The sequence below is a fragment of the Phascolarctos cinereus genome, unplaced genomic scaffold (genome assembly GCF_003287225.1).
Source record: "Phascolarctos cinereus isolate Bilbo 61053 unplaced genomic scaffold, phaCin_HiC Scaffold_4;HRSCAF=312, whole genome shotgun sequence".
NCBI classification, from domain to species: domain Eukaryota; kingdom Metazoa; phylum Chordata; class Mammalia; order Diprotodontia; family Phascolarctidae; genus Phascolarctos; species Phascolarctos cinereus.
Window position 1 is genome coordinate 329,221,820 of NW_027555847.1, and position 11,044 is coordinate 329,232,863.

At 36.8% G+C, this 11,044-nt stretch overlaps 1 pseudogene; it reads left to right on the forward strand.

Moving 5' to 3' along the window:
* The first annotated feature begins 7,222 nt into the window (after nt 1-7,222).
* LOC110222344 (nucleolar protein 58-like) lies at nt 7,223-10,545 on the forward strand (annotated as a pseudogene).
* The last annotated feature ends 499 nt before the right edge of the window (nt 10,546-11,044 follow it).

Here is an 11,044-nt window from a genome sequence, read left to right on the forward strand (position 1 = left end):
ATGCCAGAAGCTTCAAAATGGAAAAGAGGGGTTTTGGACTGTGCAGGTTCACAGGGACAGTTGCAAATTCCATTTCCTCATAAATCATCTGAAATGGAAGAAGAGTAGGATAACAATCTATTGTACCAAAGTGACACCTTGAATTTGAATTGCTGCTATAGCTGCTTGTTGAAGACAAGTATGGTTAAAAACTTTGTGATATGACATACTGTGACTAAGGGGAATCAGGCCAAATATTAATCAAGAACTTGATTAATATCAAATCCCTTTGTGGAGATGGGAGTCCACAGCTGTTGTTACACTTTACAGATGTTTTCAGACTTTTTCAATGTATTGATCAGTTATGGAAATTTTTTCTCTAAAATATTATTTTTCATATGGGATGGTTTTAAGAGGAGGAAAGTGGGACACCTAGGATGACTATGGTGATGTAAGAAACAGAAAATGTCAATAAAAACTTATTAAAAATTCAGGTTACCAGGTTCATTTGGGGTTGTTACTTCCCTTGCTATCATGTCTAGGATATTTTGTGAATGAAAGGGTCATTTTTAAGAATGACTGTGGGACAGTCACTAACTCTTCTTTCCACAAAAAAGTGCAGGCACCTCACACTAAAGCAATAGATTCTCAGTGAGTGGGGACTTAAATAGTTACCATCATCCGATGAGACATGAGAATATCAATTGATAGATCTTACTCATGTGAAAGAAAATTAAATGTATACAGAGGTTAACAAACAGCATGATATAGTGTATGCTTTCTCTAACTTGTTAGTTTCAGGACCTGTTCATACTCTTAAAAATTATCGTGGAATCCTGAGTTTTTGTTTATGTGGGTTAAATCTATTGATATTTAGCATATTAGAAATTCAAAGTGAAAAATGTTTAAAATATGTATTAGTTCATTTAAAAATGATAATAGTGAGTCCATGACAACTTAACATAAATGACATATTTTTATGAAAAGCCACTATATTTTCCAAAAGAACTAGTGAGAAGAGTGTCATTGTTTTGCATATTTTTACAAAAATCTTAAATGTCTGGCTTAATAGAAGACAGCTGGATTCTTGTCTCTGCTTCCACATTCAATCTGCTGTGATATATTGTTTTGGTTTAAGCATGTAAAAAAAAATCCAGCCTTACAAAGAGACATAGTTGGTAAAGGGAGGATGATTTTTCATAGGCAGATATTATCTTAGTATTATTAAATCAGTTCTATTCTCAGACTGTAAACCATGGTTTTAGAACTGTTGGTGTGGTGGATAGAGAGCTACATTTGAAATTCAAAGATTTGTCTCAAACCCTGCTTCTGCTTCATACTACCTGTGTGACTTTGAATAAATTACTATACTTTGTGGATTTCAATTTTCTCATTCGTAAAATGAGGGAGTTAGATTAAGACATAGAATTTACACTGGAAGAGAACTTAAGGGATAATTTTTTACAAGCCTTTCATTGAGGGTGGATGAGGCAGACTTACTAAGTTCATATAGCTATGGCTAGTATTTGAATTTAGGTGTCCTAACACTAAATCCAGCATTTTTTTTCCTCCAACACTTAGCACAATGCCTGGCACATAGTAGGCACTTAATAAACATTTATTGAATTTGAATGAATTTATTGAAATTGATTTTAAAAATAAAATCATGCTAGTTAATTTCTGAAATTCTATCATCTCTAGACTCTAGCAATATTACTAACATATTACTAACAGCTAACATTTATATGATGCTTAGTCTTAGATACATTATCACTTTTGAAGCTTACAACAGCATTCTAAATTGGCACTGCAGGTATTAATAGCCCCATTTTGCAGATGAAGAAATTGAGACTGGTAGGTTAAGTGAGCTATCTTTGCATACAGCTAGTAAATTTCACTCCAAAAGTAAGATTGTATCTATTCAGTCTGCACTACATCCTCTATAGCCCCCCTCACTATTTCCAGAAGTCTGATTTCTCTGTTCCACTTAGCCTTCATCACTGATGACAATCATGACATTAAACATGTATATTGGAAAAGAGTAGCTATGCCTCTTTCAGAACTTTCTGGTCATTTGAGGGATAGGGACCAGACTTGGGATTTCATTCATATATGGAACTCCCAGATGAGAAAGCTCCCTCTACTAATTCAGGTCAGCCCCTTCTTTTCACCATGATCTTAGAGAGTTGCCTCTAATACTAAGAAGTTTAATTACTTGCCTAGCATAACACAGCTAGCATATATTGGAAGAAGGATCTGAACTCAGGTTCTTCTGGTTGGCTCTCTAATCCTTTACAACACACTGCCTCCAATCATGATAGTGGTGAACAACACATTTCTTACTGTGTGTAGCAAAATCCAGTCACCATTCTTTTAAGCTTTGAAGCAAAACTTGGTCTTCCGTGATAGTCCCATTGTACTAATGATTTCTGAAGAATCTGAGCTTCTGGTTACTTTGGCTTTATTAATTTTGTTATTCTTATGAGAAACTCCAAAGTGCTGGCAAAATCGGGGGCCACAGAGTTCATTCTGAGGCTTTATCACAATTTCCTTAGTTGAAATTTAGCAATGAACCTTTGGGTCATTGTCAAATCTGTTCCTCAAATTTTGTTTCCTTGCCTTTTAAGGAAGAGCTCTTTGCTTAAATCAGGTGATTTTATTTGTGTCCCTGATCCATTATTCCTTTCTGCCATGCTTAGATCCATCCAAATACAGTGTGGCAGGATGTGCTTGTCTTGAGTGTATCCTGAGGACCCAGAGTGGAGGGGAGCACAAACCAATCAGTCACGATGGGGATGGGTGCCATCCTAAAGAAAGCTCCAACCTGTTTTAGTGATGGCTTTAATGCATTCTCCTGCAGGGAGTCGATGAAAAGTCAAAGCAAGCTGGCCACATACAGACCCACTAGAACCTAGAAACAAATATGCTTTAATAGAGAAATGTACCGGTGCTGAGAATTGTAATCCCATTTCCTTAGGAGTCATTCTATATTAACCTTTTGATAGGGTGCAGAATATAAAGAGTGCCACATCCTTCACTTATGGATTTTTGCCTTTGTGGATTTGTGGTTGCTGCATTAAAGAAAAAAAAAAAGAAGAGAGAAAAGAAAATCAAGAAAAAAAAGATTTAGCTAGAAAAAGAAATAAGAATAAAACAACTCTTCTTCCTCCTTTTCATCCTTTTACTCTTTTTTTTTTCTGAATTGACACAGTGGCAGTGCTGCCCATAGAGCTGTCTGAGTCAACCAAGCTTTGACTTCATATGCTTAGGCAAAGGAGTAAATTAAAGCACAAGCCCTGAATAGAGAGAAGGAGGATTCTTACTGATTGACTCCTCTGTGAAAAAGGAGAACATGCTTTGGATCTGGAGTCAGAGAGCCTGAATTCAAATCCAGATTCTGCCACTGACTAGCTGTGTGACCTTGAGCCAAACTGCTTCACCTACCTGTATCTCATTTTTCTCATCTGTTGTAAAACAAGGAGGTTGGGCTAGATAACCTCATAGATCCCTTCCAGTTGTAAATGGGTGATCCTTCTATGATCTTAGCATATCCTTGCACTTAGCCTTCCTTATTTTTTTTTTGCTCAGTGGCTGCAGTCTTGTCCAACTCCTTTGTGACCCAATTTGGTGTTTTCTTGTTCAAGCCACTGGAGTGGTTTGCCATTTCTTTCTCTGGCTCATTTTACAGATGAGGGAACTAAGGCAAACAGGGTTAAGTGACTTGCCCAGAATCACACAGGTAATAAGTGTCTGATGCCAGATTTGAACTCAGGAAGATAAGTCTTCCTGACTCTAGGTCCAGCACTCTATCCATCGTGCTACTTAGCTGGCTGACCTTCCTTATCTTTAAGTCCTTTTTATTTTTCATAAGTTAGTGGGACAATTCTGTTGGCTAACCCTCTTCACCCCCAATCTTATAAAGAGATTCTAGTAGGGATCTATGATCACAATGACTTTCTATTCCTTTTTTTCTCCTGGAATAAAGAATTGCTTGGCCCCTAATCTGAAACCCTGCATCTTTTCCTAGTGATAGCCTGTAATTATCTGCAATGTGGTATAGTAGAGAGAACACTTGATATGGTGTCAAAGGGGATTTGAATCCTGGCTATCCTTCTTTCCTACACTTCCTCATCTCCAGAAACCCATCACTCTGCAAGATAAATTCAACTCTGGAACTCACACCTCCTCATCCCTTACCCGTGTACCCTCTCCTTCCCTCTGATTGAAGAGAGTGGATGGTGGCCATTTGAGAGCTCCTCCCACACCTTCCCCTATTTAGGAAGGGCACCCAGGGAATTCTCATCACTTCCCATTGAGCTATTTTCTGGGACTTCAGCATCTGTAGAAATTCATCATTCTGCAAAATGAAATAAACTCTGCAACTCTTTCCTCCTCAAATTATTTCCTACCCTGGCTGCAGAAATTCATTATGCCCTGGAACAACCCCTTCCCCCATTTCTCCCACCCTATCTTTTCAGCTTCTTTTTATGTATCCTTCTCCCCATTAGATTAATAAACAGTCTGAGGAAAGGGAGTATCTTATGCCTGCCTATGTATTCCCAAAGCTTCACACAGTGTCTGGCACATGTTAGGCACTTAATACATTTTTATTACCTTTGATTTTGTCTCTTCTTACTATTAGCAACACTTTGGCCAAATTACTTTACTTATTAATTTCCACATCTGTAGAAGTTGTGACTTTTAAAAAATTACTTTCAAGGTTCCTTCCATCTCTAAATTGCATGGTCATTTGACTACACTTTGTAATTGATAATTTTACAAAGCCCTTTTCCTAAGATTTCCTGACTTTAGAACAGTTTTTTAGGATAGCTATGTCAGGCAGGTCCAGGGTCATGCCATTTTCACAAAAATAAAGTCCTCTTCAGTTCTATATTTCTGTGGTCCTCATAATTAATTTTTTTTGGAGATAATAAATAATATCCTATTTTCCCATTCCAGGCTCTGAGTCAGAGAAAAGGACTGAACCTGATCATAATACCTTGGCCTTCAAGATTCTAGTGAAGATCATGGCTTCATAAGATCGTTAGTGGCTGGCCAAGCTCACCATAGAAGACAATGGATGTTTTTATTGGTAGCCTATGGACTCAATTTCAATTTTCTAATTTAATTTTAAAATTATTTTTATTTTTAGGCAATTGGGGTTAAGTTACTTGCCCAGGATCACACAGCTAGTGTCAAGTGTTTGGTCTGAGGCTAGATTTGAACTCAGGTCCTCCTGACTTCAGGGCTGGTGCTCTATCCACTGTGCCACTTAGCTGCCCCTTCAACTTCAATTTTTTGAAGGTGAGAGAAGAGAAATAGCCTGACTAGTCACTGCTAGTCTGGTTATCTAACATCAGGCTTTTGTTCATGGCCACCCTGTCCTCAGGAAAAGTAAAGTTTTGTCCATTGGTCATCTATAAAAATATTCATTGTTTTTTACAGTGACCATGGACATATCCACTTTCAACTGCCACATATACAAAGTCCTCACTTAGTTTGAAGATGCTGGTGCTACATTCTGATTCTGTCTGCTCCCCACCCTTACCTTTTTCTTCTAAGAGAGAAGTGAGATGATAGGATATCAAGTATCTTCTTAAAAAAAATTAAGGGTTAGAGGGTTGGAACCAACATTATGGATTAGAGGCAGCAACTCAACTAAATTCTTCCAACATTCTCCTTCAAGCAACTTCAAAATAATTCTTCAAATTGAATTCTGGAGTGGTAGAACCAACAAAAGGATGAGGTGATACATTTTTCCAACCCAAGACAACTTAGGAAGTTGGCAGGAGAGGTCTGTGACATCAAAGAAATCATATTAGAGTGCAGTGCTCATCAAAGCAACAGCAACAGTGAGCCTGGGAGACATCTGCAATGGTGAGAGCAGCAGCTTTGGGAACTTTCTGCCCACAGATGGTAAGGGGATTGATCAGACAACTGGTGAGAAAGAGGACCCTTTGCTGGCATTGGGTGGAGGACCCTGTTACCTTACCTATATGTAGTTTGGGGTTGCATTTCCAAGGCAGAGATGCATATTAGCTCTTGTGGCTGCAGGATAACAGGACCCCTGGTCACAATTCCAGGGTGGAGAAGAGTATTTATGGTTACTAACAAGGGAGTAGGGGTCCTGGTCTCAGTTTCAAGGGAGAAAGGAGCACTAGCACTTATAGCTACAGGGCAGCAAGGTATCTTCTTGAGTAAATATGAGAACAAATGCCAGGAAAGCAATGACCACACCTCTCCTTGTATCATATCATCTTGGAAGAACCAAAATAATAGCACAAAAAAATGAAGCTTGGGACAATGTCCTTTACACCTTGGGAGTAGAGCATAACATGTATATAAAGGTAAAAGTCAAGAAATAGGCTGTAAAAGTTATCTAACAAACAAAAAAAAGTAACCTGACCATAAAGAGCTACTATAGTGACAGGGAAAGCAAGACACAAACTCAGAAGAAGACATTAATGTCAAAACAGCTACCAGCAAAGCCTCAAAGAATAAAAATGTGAGTTTAACACAAGCCAAAAAAGAATTCCTAGAAAAGATTTTTTTAAAAAAGATTTTAAAAATCAAATAAGAGAGGTAGAAGAAAAATTGGGAAAAAATGAGAGTGATGCAAGGAAATTATGAAAAAAGAGTCATTAGCTTGGTAAAAGAAGTACAAAAATATCATGAAGAAAATAATACCTAAGAAAAAAAATCACCCAGAATTAGTCAAATGGTGAAAAAAGTATAAAAATTCATTGAAAAGAACTTTTAAAAAGTAAAAATGGAAAAATGGAAAAAGAGGTACAAAAGCTCAGTGGAAAAAAAAACACAATTCCTTAAAAATTAGAATTGCACAAGTAGAGCTAATGGCTCCATGAGACATCAATAAACAATAAAACAAAAATCAAAATAATGAAAAAATAGAAAAAAAATCTGAAATATATTATCTGAAAAAAACTGACATGGAAACTAGATTGTGGAGAGATAATTTAAGAATTATTGGACTATCCCCTCCCTTAGCTTCCCAAGAGCCCACGTGTGCTGGGTTGGGAGGTGGTCTAAAGTTTGCAGGCATTTTGCTCACCAGGAATTTGCCTATGTGCCTCCCCCTCCACACCCCACTTGCTGGGAACTGACTGACTTAACGGAGTCCCCAGGGGCCACTGGAGGCTGGCACGCCACTTGCCAGTCTTCCATCTTCTCCATGGGATAGGCATGTGGGGGACGGCCTGGTCTTTCACATTCCAGGCTCGCCATGTTGGTGCTGTTTTGAGACAGCAGCGGCTATGCCATCATCAAGGTTCTAAATGAGAAGAAACTACAAAAGGTGGACAGTTTGTGGAAATAATCTGAAACTCCATAGAAAACAAATAAAATAGTAAAACTAAAACATTTTGAGAAGTTCCAGGACACAATGGAAGCATTAGCAGCCTCCACAGCTTTGGTAGAAGGTAAACTCAGTAAGAATTTAAAGAAAAATCCTGAAGAAGATAGCTGCAAAAGAAGCCCATGCCAAACTGGGGAGGTGTCGTAAAGGATAAACTGAACCTCACTTGTATCTATAGTCCTACTATAACTGAACTAATGAGAGGAATCTGCTGGCAGATAGAAGGGTTAATTACTGGCCTTCCATCTCAGGAAATGGCTGCTAAGTGTCTAGGATAAGCACACAGCCTCTTGGTACAAGCTGAAATTTAGTACTGATAAAGAGGATACCATGATTGTTCAGGCAATCTCTTTATTTGATGACCTGGATAAAGAACTGAAAAACTGCATTATGTGATGTAGAGAATGATATGGTTGGCATTTCCCTGAATTGAGAAAAATCATTACAGATAATTTAACTTACTGCATATGTTTGTGGAAAGTTGGAGACAGGCAGAACTTTCCTTCTTCAGATCTTTCTGAAATTTTATCAGAGGAGGTTGAAGCTGAAGTGAAAGCAACTGCAGAGATTTCTATGGAAACTGAAGTTTCAGAGGAAGATATAAATGATATCTTATACCTCTGCAACCAGGTGATTGAAATTTTTTTAATATTTAATAATATAGCATACTTCTTTACTAACACCTTAAATAACAAGATAATACATTTAAAATACAGGCAAGTTAAAATGAATTTTGTTTTAAAAGACATCAGTATAAAGACAATTGTTTCTTAGCTTGAATAAAAACATTAAACTGTAAGTTGATCTTTGGCAAGACAACATGTAAGTAATGTTGGACATCCAATCAATTTCTGTTTTGCTTTTGATAAGTTCAAGTGTTGAAAATCCCATCTTAATTTATAAGATGTAGATTCCTTTCAATGAACACTGGAATCCTTCAAGGATTTTTGAGTTAAACACTAACCATAGCAAAATTTTGGTCTTAAAGTCAATGAGTTTGTCTTTGGCTAGGTCAGAATCTTTGATAAAGTTTGTATCAGCCAGAAAAAGATTTCAAATCTGTGGTTCAACTTTAATGCTATCTAGATAGAAATAACTTTTGAAAGAGTTCTGAAGCATTTTCAGGTTTTCACAAATTTATCTTTTTAAAGAAACCAACAGAGTATTTTGTATCTCAGTTTCATGTTAGTAAAGTACTTCTTCTAGTTTTTAGAAGATTTTACAAGGAGGTCAGCCTCTACAATCGTCTTCCATATCAGCAGTGTAGCCAAGAAACTTTAAAATTTTTCCGATAGCATTTATAATGTTGACTTCAGAACCTTAAATTGAAAGATTTATCTCATCTATGTGTTTAAAAATATCTTCCAGGTAAGCCAATCAAAGTCCTATCTTTTGAAGTGTGACAAGAGTAGGCTTCCTTTCTCTTTAATGAAAATAAAATATATCTATATCTATATCTATATCTATATCTATATCTATATCTATATCTATATCTATATCTATATCTATATCTATATCTATATCTATATCTATATCTATATCTATCTCCTTAGTTTGAACAAACATTCCAAGACAGTGAAGTTCCATGTGATAGAGAAGCATTTCATAGTCTACACCTTTTTTTTTATAAAAATCTTTTAAAATTCAACTAGGTGATTGAGATGTCAGAGCATCAAAACCAACTGCATGTGTTTCTCTGAAACAAGATGATGGCTATAGTCCCCAATGTGACAGTAATGGTTGATGAGCTAGTGGGAGCTAGGCTTATTTCTCATGCAGTTTCCCTTTTGAATTTGGCAAAGCATGCAGCTTCCACCATACAGATACTAGAAGCTGAGAAGGCCTTCTTTAGTGCCTGGGACACACCTAAATATGGCCTAATTTATCATGTTTCCCTTATGGGCCAAAGCACTCCCAGAAACAAAGGAAAAATTTCTCGAATGTTATTAGCCAAGGTTGCTTTTGGTATTCATGATAATGCTTTTGGAGAAGGTTCTAGTGCTGAATTGATAACAGAGTCAAATTAGAAGCTCAGCTGAGGAATTTGGAAAAGAGAGGGATAAGAAAAAATCAGTAGCACAGGAAAGGCATTAGCAAAAGCAGAAAAGTATCTCCATAAAAGTGAAATAAAAACTTATGATCGGTCTGGTGACTCACCTCTTCCAACATTGTCTAAGAAATGCAAGTTTCACAAAGTGTCAGAAGCACAAGATGATGAACCAAAGGTTGAAATGAAAGCAAAAAAGGCCGAGATTGTAAAAGTTAAAGAGGAAGATGTAGAAATTGATTCTGCAAAAAAGAAAAAAGAAAAAGGATACAAAGGGAAAAAAAGAAAATACAAGAATAAACTCCTTCAAAGGAAGAGCCATCCACTAGTATAGTCATTGAAAGTCCAGAAAAAAAGAGAAGAAAAAGAAAAAAAAAGAAAGAGATTGTAGACCAATGGCATGGCACAGCTTAAAGGTTTTGATAACTTGAATGGATTCTCCTTCCAATTCAGCTTGGCACATGCCATAGATGGTCTTTGAAATATCAGGACAAGAGGACAAAACATATCTTCTATGGCTCTCAGTCTTGAACTGGACACTTAATTTCTGACATTTTCTCTCATTAAAAAAAAGTCCCTTCCAATTCATAGAGTCTTTGATATACCGGTAAAAAATATTTTCTTTGTTAAAAAAAAATTATTGGACTAATGAAAGCTACGATCAAAAAAAGGGGGGTGAACCTAGACATCATATTTAAAGAAGTTATCAAGGAAAACTGCCCAGATATCCCAGCAGCAGAGATAAATTAGAAATGAAAAGAATTCATCAGTCACCTCCTGAAAGAGATCCCAGAGCAAAGATTCCCAAGAATATTATAACCAAATTTCAGAGCTCTTAGATCAAGGAGAAAACATTGCAAGCAATCAGAAAAAAAAATAATTCAAATACCATGGAACCACAGTCAGGCTCACACTAGATTTAGCAATTTTCACATTTAAGGAATGGATGGCTTTAGAATATTATATTCCAGAAGTCAAAGGAGCTAATATTACAAGCAAGAATCACATAGCAAAATTGGGTATAATCCTTCGGGGAAAATGAGCATGTAATAAAGTAGGATGATAGAGGTGAGGGCAGATTGGAGGAGGGGGTAATCAGAAGCAAACACTTCTAAAGAGGGACAGGGTCAAAAGAGATGATAGAATAAATGGGGGATAGGATAGGATGAAGGGAGGTATACTTAGATTTTCACAATGTGACTACTGTGGAAGTGTTTTGCATGACTACACATGTATAACCCATACCAAGTTGCTTGCCTTCTCAATTAAAAAAAAAAGATAAGCATAAAAAGGGGAATTGATTGAATTTCTCAACAAGGAAATAGGACAGAAAAGGAATAAGAGAAGGGGGACCTAATAGAAAGGTGGACAGATTAAGGAAGACAGTGGTCAGAGGCAAAAGACACTTTAAAGAGGGGACAGAGGAAAAAAAGGGGGGGGCATGTAGAGAGCCTGAAGGATAAACAGGGGAGAAATAGGATGAGGGGAATGATATGGTTAGTGATTATTACTGTGAATGTAAATGGGATGAACTCATTCATAAAATGAAATAGATAGAAGAATGGATTAGAAAAAAGAATCCAACACCATATTGTTTGTAAGAAACAGACTTGAAACAGAGACACACACAGGATGAAAATAAG